Here is a 9,639-nt window from a genome sequence, read left to right as displayed (position 1 = left end):
CCTCTGTGTTTGGCAATCTAGTCTTCTAGTGCTTGAAGGGCTAATTCCATTTTACTCTAGAGGCTTGGGCCAGAACTGGAGAGCAATATTATAGGAGGCTGACTTCAGATCACACAAGGATGGGCTAGCTGACTACTGGTGAGGTCCCCACACCTGCTCATGACCCCACTCATGTTAGAGGTGGCCTCTGTGTTGAGAGAGAAATTCTAACAGAGGCTGGACAGGAACTTGTGGGCCACACAGAGGAAGAAATTTCTGTACTTGCCTTATGTGGGAAGGGAACCCACAGAGGGCAACTAAGGTTCATCCTATATAATAAAAGCCTAATATGCAAATTGACCAGTGGAACAACTGGTGGCTATGACTCGCACTGACCACCAGGGGGCAGACACTCAACACAGGAGCTGCCCCAAGCCCACAGGCCAGCCGGGTGGGTGCCAGTGGGGGGCCCCTCCCATCACTCCACCGGTTGCCCCGCAGAGGGAGACAACGAACCACAGTGGTGGAGGGCAGGGCTGGAGAGCAGGTGGCACCAGGCTGGCCAAGGCGGGTGCCAGTGCCCCCCCTCCCCAATCGCCCTGCCGGTTGCCCCACAGATCGGCCCTGATCACTGGCCAGGCCTAGGGACCCTACCCATGCAGGAATTTCATGCACTGGGCCTCTAGTAACATATATTGAAGGATGATTCTCAGCCTTCACAAAGGCAAAGGCCTCACAGCAACCCAAGCTGAAGTGGTCATAGACCATGATCTGAGATGAGGAAATGAGAGGTGCCCTCAGGTTAGTCAGGTAAAGGAGCTTACTAAAATGAGTGCTGGAGACTCAGAGAGGATAGAGCCTACCTAAACTCATTCAAACTCAAAACATTAAAAATCTAATTGAAATACAATGCAACTGTGGATTTTGTTTGAAAATCACTATTATATTTACATGCATTTTGAAGCTGAGATCTCAGGAGAAAGTGGAGGACCAGGAACCGGAACATTTATGGAGGAAAAGCACTTCACTTCCTGCTGCGTTAGGCACCTTTACAGACATCGCTCCTGATTTAAGTGCACATCAACCGGGGGTATTACTGTCTTTATTTGGCAGATGGAGGACCCAAGGCTCACAGAGACCGTCATTTTCTCAGTGCTTCATGGTGTGCGGCGCAATCAGGACTTGAACTTAGATGACTTTGATGCTGACGCTTATGTAGTTCTACCTGAAATCATTTATGCTGAGGTGAAAATAATTGGGAGCAGAACTGCCCCTAATGGAATACACTGCCAAGATGGAGCAAGAATCTGAGCGACAGGCTTCTAGAGCTCAGGGGGAGGGTTTAAGAGAGTGAAAGGTGCTCGCTTCGGCAGCACATATACTAAAATTGGAACGATACAGAGAAGATTAGCATGGCCCCTGCGCAAGGATGACACGCAAATTCGTGAAGCGTTCCATATTAAAAAAGAGAGAGAGAGAGAGAGAGAGAGAGAGAGAGTGAAAGGCTGCTGAGCACTCCCCCAACCCACACCCCCAAACAATTTTGCCCAGAGCTGGCCAGCGTGGGAGGTAGAAAGGAGGCTCGGTAGAGCAAGGCTGGTAGGGCTCTTCCAGACTCTTCCATTCCTTTGGTTTATTTTCTGGTTCCACCAGGAGACGTCCCTGTTGCATCTCTAAGGGCAGCCTATGGCTGTGCTCAAGCCCAGAAAGTGGGCACATAACCACTCCCTGGGGCTATGAGGCTGCTGAGCCTCACTAAGCAGTGTCTTCACTGGCAGAGGCAGGAATAGATGCGGCTTCTGGTGCAGATGAGAACTCCTTGCTCCCCAACGTGGGGAGGACAGGAAGTCCCTGAGCCTGGGCAGTGCTTTCTTGAGAGCCAGCGCCTTCCCAGCCCCATATAGGGCAGGGTGGCGCGCCCTCTACAGGCAATCCCGGGCCTGACAGCCAGAGAGGACCCAAACCCGGGCCTGCAGAGTGTGCCTGCCCCTCCCTGAGTGCAGTCTGGGCACTGCAGCGAGCTTGTCCCACTCACCCGAGGCCACCGGGTGATGTGTGCAAAATGATCTCCAGAGCAGCCCCCGTTATTTTGGTTTTCATTCCTTACTCCCCTTTCTTCCTTCCAGTGATTTCTCTCCCCCAGATGGGCCCCGCAGGGGCTCTGGCTCTCCCAGAGCTGAGGCTCCTCTCCTGGGAGGGGAAGCAGAACGTCCCTGCCAGGCCCACCTGATTAACTCAACACCTCCCCTCTCCCTGGACACTCGTTTCGCAACCCAGCCTTCTCCTAACATCCTTCTATTTCTGTATTCCCCTCCCCGCTTTCCAGGAGGTTCAGATTTCATTAGTGATGTGAGCTGATAAAGACAGACAGCCCATCCGTGATTTAAAATTCGCAGCTCAAATTTAATCTCTCCTTTGATGCTTCTCCTTTAGAGGCCGCATAATCAGTTGGGTTTTCTTGGCTGCTGTTCATGGTGCTAATTTTTAGCTACGGGCCGATGTCTTCGTCCTTCCCCGGCCTTTCCCCAGCGTAATCAGTCTTCCCAAGCACTCCATCTCCCTGGGAAAAATACCTTCTTTCTCAGCTCTCCAAATATTTTACCATCTTGTGAATTTCTTACCCCTCTGGTGTACTGATTTGCCACAGGCGTCTGGTAGACCACAGGGCACTGCGAGGAAGCCACCTGCATAGAAGGTGACTGTCCTTGAGTTCAGTGTCCTCCGGGTGTTCAGTTGTCTCTGGCATTTTGGGGCTTAGCTGCTGGACTCGACCATGGCTTTGAGGGGGTGGGAAAGTGTGAACCTTCCATTGCTGAGTCTTAGGAAACCTCTGGTACAAGCAGGTGATCCCCCTGCCCCAGACTCACGTTATCACTTCATCTCAGCCACCTTTCTGAGCAAAACATTTCACAGCAGCACCTCTCAGGGAGGATTCTTGCCTGAAAATCTGAACGAGGTGGGTTTTTTTTTTGGGGGGGGGCGTTTCTTGAAGACACATGTTCTCCACCATTGCTGTCTTGCTCTAAGGAGAGGAAGCCAGAGGGGGAGAGGAACTGGGGTGTGTGTGGAGGGGAAGGAGGCCACAGGGACACTCAAGATGCTTCCTTGGGATTATTGTGAAAGTGAGTGTGGGCTAGTGTGTGTTCTGGTATATGGGACTGAGTGTGAGGGAGGATAAAGGTGTGGCTAAGACAGAAATCTCACTATTTCGTAGCTTCAAGGCAAACCTCCAAGAAGCTCAACCATCTGCCTTTTCTCTTTTCTCCCAACGATCTTGGAATGAAAGGATTTCAAACGTGAGAGGACAGGAGAAATGAAGAGCTGGTCCCTAGGTCCCCTCAGCCTGGATTCCTTCCAAGGGCAAACTGTTTTTTAAAATTTTAAATTGTTTTGAATAGGTTCTATATTCACATGATTCAAAGAGCAAAACAGCATTTAAAAGTATACATGACATGTCCCATCTATCCCCATTTATCTTTCCTGTGTTTTTTCTAGACAAAAATAGCAAATGATAAGTATATATTTTCATTTTATTTCTTAAATAAAAGACAGCGTGCTATATACACAATTCTGTATCTTGCTTTTTAAAAGGCATTTATTATGACCAATTTCAAACAAACAGCAAAGTTGGAAGATTTTTAACAGTTGGAGGATCAACCATATGCTCATCACCTCTATTTTACAATTAATGCTCTTCTATACTTGTTTTATTACATGACTGTATTTTCCCATCCTTCTACCCTTCCATCAGTTTATCTATTTTTTAATGTATTTCAAAATAACTTGCTTATTATTGATGACAGCCATTCTGAAAGGGTGAGGGGATATCTTATTGTGGATTTAATTTGCATTTCTCTGATGATTAGTGACATTGAGCATTTTTTTATGTCTATTAGCTGACTTTTTAATTATTATATATGCTGAATTTGGTCAAGTGCTCTTTAAAAAATCAATTGAGATAATTATGATTTTTTCTTCTATTAATGTGTTGTATTACATTGTTTACATATGTTGAGCCACCTTTGCATTACAGGAATAAATCCCATATAATAATGGTGAATGATTCTTTTAATTGGCTGCTAAATTTAGTTTGCTGGTATTTGAGAATTTTAACATCTATATTCAGGAGGGATTTTGGCCCATAGTTCTCCTTTCTGGTGGTGTCTTTTTTGGCTTTGATATCAGGGTAATGCTTGCCTCATGAAATAAGTTGGGAATGTTTTCTTCAACTTTTTGGAAGTGTTTGAGAAGAATTGACATTAAATTCTTCGATAGAATTCACCAGCAATGGACAGGACTATGAATTAGTTTCCCTGCCAGGACAGAGTGGGCGGACCAGCTAAAAGGCTGGTAAAGCTCAAGCTAACCAGTGCCCCAAGTTCCCTGGGTCAACAGTGCCTTTGTTTTGCTCTGTGGATGGTCAGCTCTACCTACTGTACTCTCTGCTCAAGTGCTGCTGAGCTGTGCAGCTTCCAGGCGTTCTAGCCAGCTCTCTGGTCAGGAGGGACCAGGAGCTACACTCAGCAGTGAGCCAGGCTATCAATTTTCCTGTGCCTCTCCGGCTCAGCCAAGGGTGAACCTGAGTGGGGCGACTGAAAGGCTTAGAAAAGACAGACAAGAGAATGAAAGGCGGGTCTCGGTTGGACGCTGCTTCTCCGATGGAGAGACAGTGACCATGCCCACAAGCCGTGTCTTTATTTTATAGCAGAAGCCACGAGGCAAAGTAAGGGCGTGACCAAGATGTTTACAGCTCTCTTGGGTTTCAAGCATACTCAACTATATGCACCTGAACTCTATCAAGCCTACATCACTCAGGCACGTGTGTTCAGACCATAGGTTCAAAGCTCACAGCTATAGCTGTTGGCTATAATGGTGCTGGGAGGGCTCTGCCCTGCAAGCTGGGACTGTGCCCTCTCATCGGTCCAAGGCTTGAACCTGTCCAAAACACTGTAGCCGCGCCCCACGTTATCCCCCCTGTCTGCCTGAAGCAAGGGAGCCCTCCAAGTCTGGTAAGGCTGCTTGTGGTCTTGACTCAGGCCAACCCCTCCCCCAAGTTCCCTGGCCCAATGGGGCCACTGGTGTTGTGGGGGCGTGGTCAGCTCTGCCGGCTGTGCTCTCTGCCTGAGTGCTGCAGGGCTATGCAGCTTCCAGGTGCTCTGGCCAGGCCTTCTTGTCTAGAGGGGCCAGGAGCTACCCCCAGCAGTGGGTGGGGCTATGATTTAGGTCTCCTGCCTGTGAAGGTCAGAAGGTCCAGCCCCAAGGGGTTTTCCAGGTGTGGCCGATCAGGCTTTGTGGTGGGGAGAGGCCTAGAATTCCACTCAGCAGTGGGCCGGGCTATAAATGAGCTCCCCTGACTGTGTGATGCAAGGGAACCCTCCAAGTCTGGTAAGGCTCTTTGTGGTCTTGACTCAAGCTGATCCCCTCCCCAAGTTCCCTGCCTAAATGGTACTGCTGTTTTGCTCTGGGGATGGTCAGCTCTGCTGGCGGTACTGTCTGTGTGAGTGTTGCCAGGCTATGCAGCTTCAGGTGTTCTGGCCAGGCTCACTGGTACAGAGGGGCTGGGAGCTATATTCAGCGATAAGCTCCTACCATGGCCGGAGCAGACCAGGCAGACCTGCACCCCACTGAGTTCCCTGGTCACACCGCATCACTGTCTTGGCTCCACAGATGAGCAAAGCTGCTGGTTGGGACTACTGTTTGGATGCTGCAGATAGGATCCTGGTCTGCCAAGATTAGTGCTGGTTTTTGCAAGCTCCTACCCCTTGTGTTTCACATTTTCCCAGTGACCAACCCCTGCAGATTCCCCTGCAATCCCCATGGGTCAACACCGGAGTGGGGGCTCCTAACATGCAACCTACAATGCTGGGGGAGCTAAATGTCCACCTAGACTCTCTTTCTCCACTGGAGGAATCATATGCTCAAGGGAGACCTCTTAGCGTGGTGCTGCACTGGCCTGCGGGGGGGACAGGGCAGTTAGTGTGTAGCTGCTCTTCTTACCCGTCTCTAACACGGTCTGTCTGGTCTCTGTGGTGCAGGGGGGTGCCTCAGCCTCCCCCCCCCCCGTGTTTTAGGGTTCTCTCAGTGGTGTCTTGTCCATGAAGAGTTGTGACTTGTTCTCGCGAGGGGGAGCAAAGTCACGAATGGCCTATGTCACCATCTTGGTGACATCACTCCTTTAATACAAAGTCTTTTTGTATTTGGCCTTTTTCACTTAGCATGAGGCTTTTGCAAACAGGGTTTTGTGTGGTCTTTTGCTTTCATTTCTATGGGATAAATATCTAGAAGTGCATTTTCTGGGACACATGCTAGGTATATGTTTAAATTTAAAAGACCAAAATGTTTTCTATGCCATTTTGCATTCCTGCCAACAATATGTCTTCCAATTGTTCAACATCCTGACAGGTGGTGGCAATGTCAAACTTTATAAGTTTAGACATTCTGTTGGCTGTGCAGTGGTATCCACTGTGAGGTTTTAATTTTTATTTACTTGATGATAACACTGAGCATCTTTTTTATGTGCTTATTGGCTATTTATAATTTTTCTTTTGTAAAATGTTGGTTCAATTTTTTTTATTTTTACCCAATTTACCACTTGTCTTTCAAAGAATATGTATATTTTTTAATTTTGAGAAAGTCCAATTTATCATTTTTTAATGGTTTGTGTTTTTTGTACTCTAAAAATTATTTGCCTAAGGTCAAAAAGATTTTTCTCCTGTGTTTTCTTTTGGAAGTTTTATAATTTCACTTTTTATATTTAGGCCCATTATTAACTCCCAATGGGAGTTAATTTTTTATGGTGAGAGGCTATAGCAAAGACTCATATTTTGCATGGAGATATTTAATATTCTGGCACTCGGTCAAGAATCAATTGATCATATATGCTATATGTGGATCTGTCTTGGAATCACAATTTGTTTTTATTAATCTATATTTCAATGTTTATGCAAATGCCATGCTGTTTTGATTATTGCACCTTTTTATTAAATTAGGTAATGTAATTCTTTTTTCTTTTTCATTTTCAAGATTTTGGCTATTCTGGGTCATTGCCTTTACACATAAATTATAGAATCAAGGAAGCAATACTAAAAGTGGCCTGCTGGGATTTTGATTGGCATTATATCAAATCTATAGGTCATCTGAGGGGAATTAAAATCTTAATCTTGAATCTTTCAATCCATGAGTATGGTGTCTCTTTCCATTAATCTCTGTCAATGATAACTTGTTTTTTAGTGTAAAGGTCTTTCATACCTTTTGATAAATTTATCCCTAATATCCCTAAGTTTTTCATACCATTTTAAGTGGATTTGAGGAATTTCAGCTCTCAATTGTTTGTTGCTAGTATATACTGGTAGAATCAGATTGATTTTGTATGTTGACCTTTTATCTGGTGACCTTGCTAAGATCAGTTATTGAGCTCTCATAGCTTTTTTGTAATTCTTTATTGTACTAGTATTTTACATGGAAGGTTATGTTGCCGCAAATAAAAAATGTTTTTACTTTGTTCTTCTTAGATTTTATTACTTTCATTTCTTTTTCTTACAATATTTTCTAGCTATGACCTCCAGTGCAATGATGAATAAAAATGGTGAGAGTAGATATTCTTGCCTCGTTGCCAATTTTAGGAGCAAAATATTTATTTTTTAATCATTGAATGTGTTAGCTATAGATTTTTCATAAATGGCCTTTATCAGTTGAGAAGATTCCCTTCTTTTCCAATGTGTTGAGTTTTTATCATCAGGAGATACTGAATTTTGTGAAATATGTTTCTGCATTCAATGGGGAGATGATATGGATTTATTTTTCAGTCAGTTGATAACAGTTCATTACTTTTTAAAAATTTTATTGTTGAACCAACCAACTTTGCTGTCCTTGGATAAAACCCATTTGTTCATGATTTATTTTCTTTTTTACATATTGGTGAATTCAATTTGCTAATATTATGGCAAGAGTTTTTGTATTTATATTCTTGAGTAATATTGATTCGTCGTTTTCTTAAAATATTCTCATGTGGTTTTGGGGTTAGTGTAATGCTGAGTGTGGGGAGCCAGCACGGCCATGGCATACTCAGCCCCAGGGCGCCTTATGTGCCATGCCAGCTCAGCCTGGTTCAGTGACCCTGAGTGGCGGGGGTGAAAGGATTAAGAAAGACAAGAGAATGAAAGCTGGGTCTTGGTGGGACGCTGCTCCCTGATGAGGAGACAGCGCCAGCGCCCACAAGCTGTGTTTTTATTTTATAGCAGATGCCACAAGGCAAAGTAGGGGCTTGATCACGTTGTTTACAGCATTCTGGTGAGTTTCAACCTCACTTAACTACATGCACCCAAACTTTATCACAAGGCACGTGGGGCCATGTGTTTGGACCATAGGTTCAAGCTTAGAACCACAGCCGTTGGCTATGATTGTGCTGGGAGGGCCCTGCCCGTCCAGCTGGGACTTGCATGCGGCAGTGAGAGGACCCTGTCCTTTCATCAGTCCGAGGCTTGAGCCTGGCCAAAACACTGTAGCCGCGCCCCACAATGCTGGTCTCATAAAATGTCTTGAGAAGCATTTCCTACTTCCCATGTTCTAGAAAAATATGAAATACCATTGCTATTTTGTCCCACAATGTTAGGTAGAATTCATCAGTGAAGCCATCTGGGCCTGTAGTTTTCTTTGTGAGAAGTTTTCTAACTGCAGGTTCACTTTATTTAATAAATGTATTCCTATTCAGCTTATCTATTTCTTCTTAACTGAACATTTGTAGTTTGTCTCTAAACAAATTTGTTGATTTTATTAAGTTGGGAAATTTATTGGTATAAAGTTACTATTATTTTTCCTTGTTTTCCTTTTAATGTATAGAGAGTCAGTGGGTTGTCTCTCTTTCATTTCTGATATTAGTCATCTGTATTTTCTCAGCTTTAGCAAGTTATATTTTCTCTAGGAATTTGTCAATTTTGTTTGTTTTAATTCTATTTGTTTTCAAAGTATTACCATAAAATTCATAGTGTTTAGTTATTACTTTCCCGGTCCCTGCCATTTTTTTTTTTAGTTATTGATATCTACTTTTGTATTCCTAAAATGGTTTATTTTGTTTTCTTGGTAAATCTCATCAGAGGATAGTTTTAAAAACCCAACTCTTGGTTTGCTGATCCTCTATATCAGGGGTCCTAAAACTTTTTAAACAGGTGGCCAGTTCACTGTCCCTCAGACCGTTGGAGGGCCGGACTATAGTTTTAAAAAAAACTATGAACAAATTCCTATGCACACTGCACATATCTTATTTTGAAGTAAAAAAACAAAACGGGAACAAATACAATATTTGTATTTGCATGTGGCCCGCGGGCCGTAGTTTGAGGACCCCTGCTCTATATTGTTTTTCTATGTAAGCAGTAGGTCAAAGATGTTAACCTAGGGAAGTAATTAAAAAGCATTTTTATTTTTTGGTCTTTCATTGTCCCTTTAAAATTTATCTAGTTAAAGAAAATCGTCCCCTTTTCTTGGAAGGAAATTCAGACAGGCCCATAACTCAGGGTTTCTCAGCCATGGCATCATTGATATTTTGGGCCAGATTATTCTGTCCTGTGCATTGCAGGATGTTTATTTAGCAGCACCCAGGCCTCTACTACTAGATGTCAGTGTGACAATCAAAAATGTCTGCAAACATTGTTGCGTGTCCACTGG

The 9,639-nt window shown here is 44.3% G+C and overlaps 1 non-coding gene across 1 annotated transcript; it reads left to right on the top strand.

The window, feature by feature from the left end:
* Positions 1 to 1,336: 1,336 nt before the first annotated feature.
* On the top strand, positions 1,337 to 1,443 carry LOC118657277. The gene has a single exon (XR_004967972.1). It is a non-coding gene; the product is annotated as a U6 spliceosomal RNA (small nuclear RNA).
* The last annotated feature ends 8,196 nt before the right edge of the window (positions 1,444 to 9,639 follow it).

Source organism: Myotis myotis, unplaced genomic scaffold, assembly GCF_014108235.1.
Source record: "Myotis myotis isolate mMyoMyo1 unplaced genomic scaffold, mMyoMyo1.p scaffold_m19_p_5, whole genome shotgun sequence".
NCBI lineage: Eukaryota > Metazoa > Chordata > Mammalia > Chiroptera > Vespertilionidae > Myotis > Myotis myotis.
Note: the sequence above shows the minus strand (reverse complement) of the source record. Positions and strands in the feature narration are given on the sequence as shown.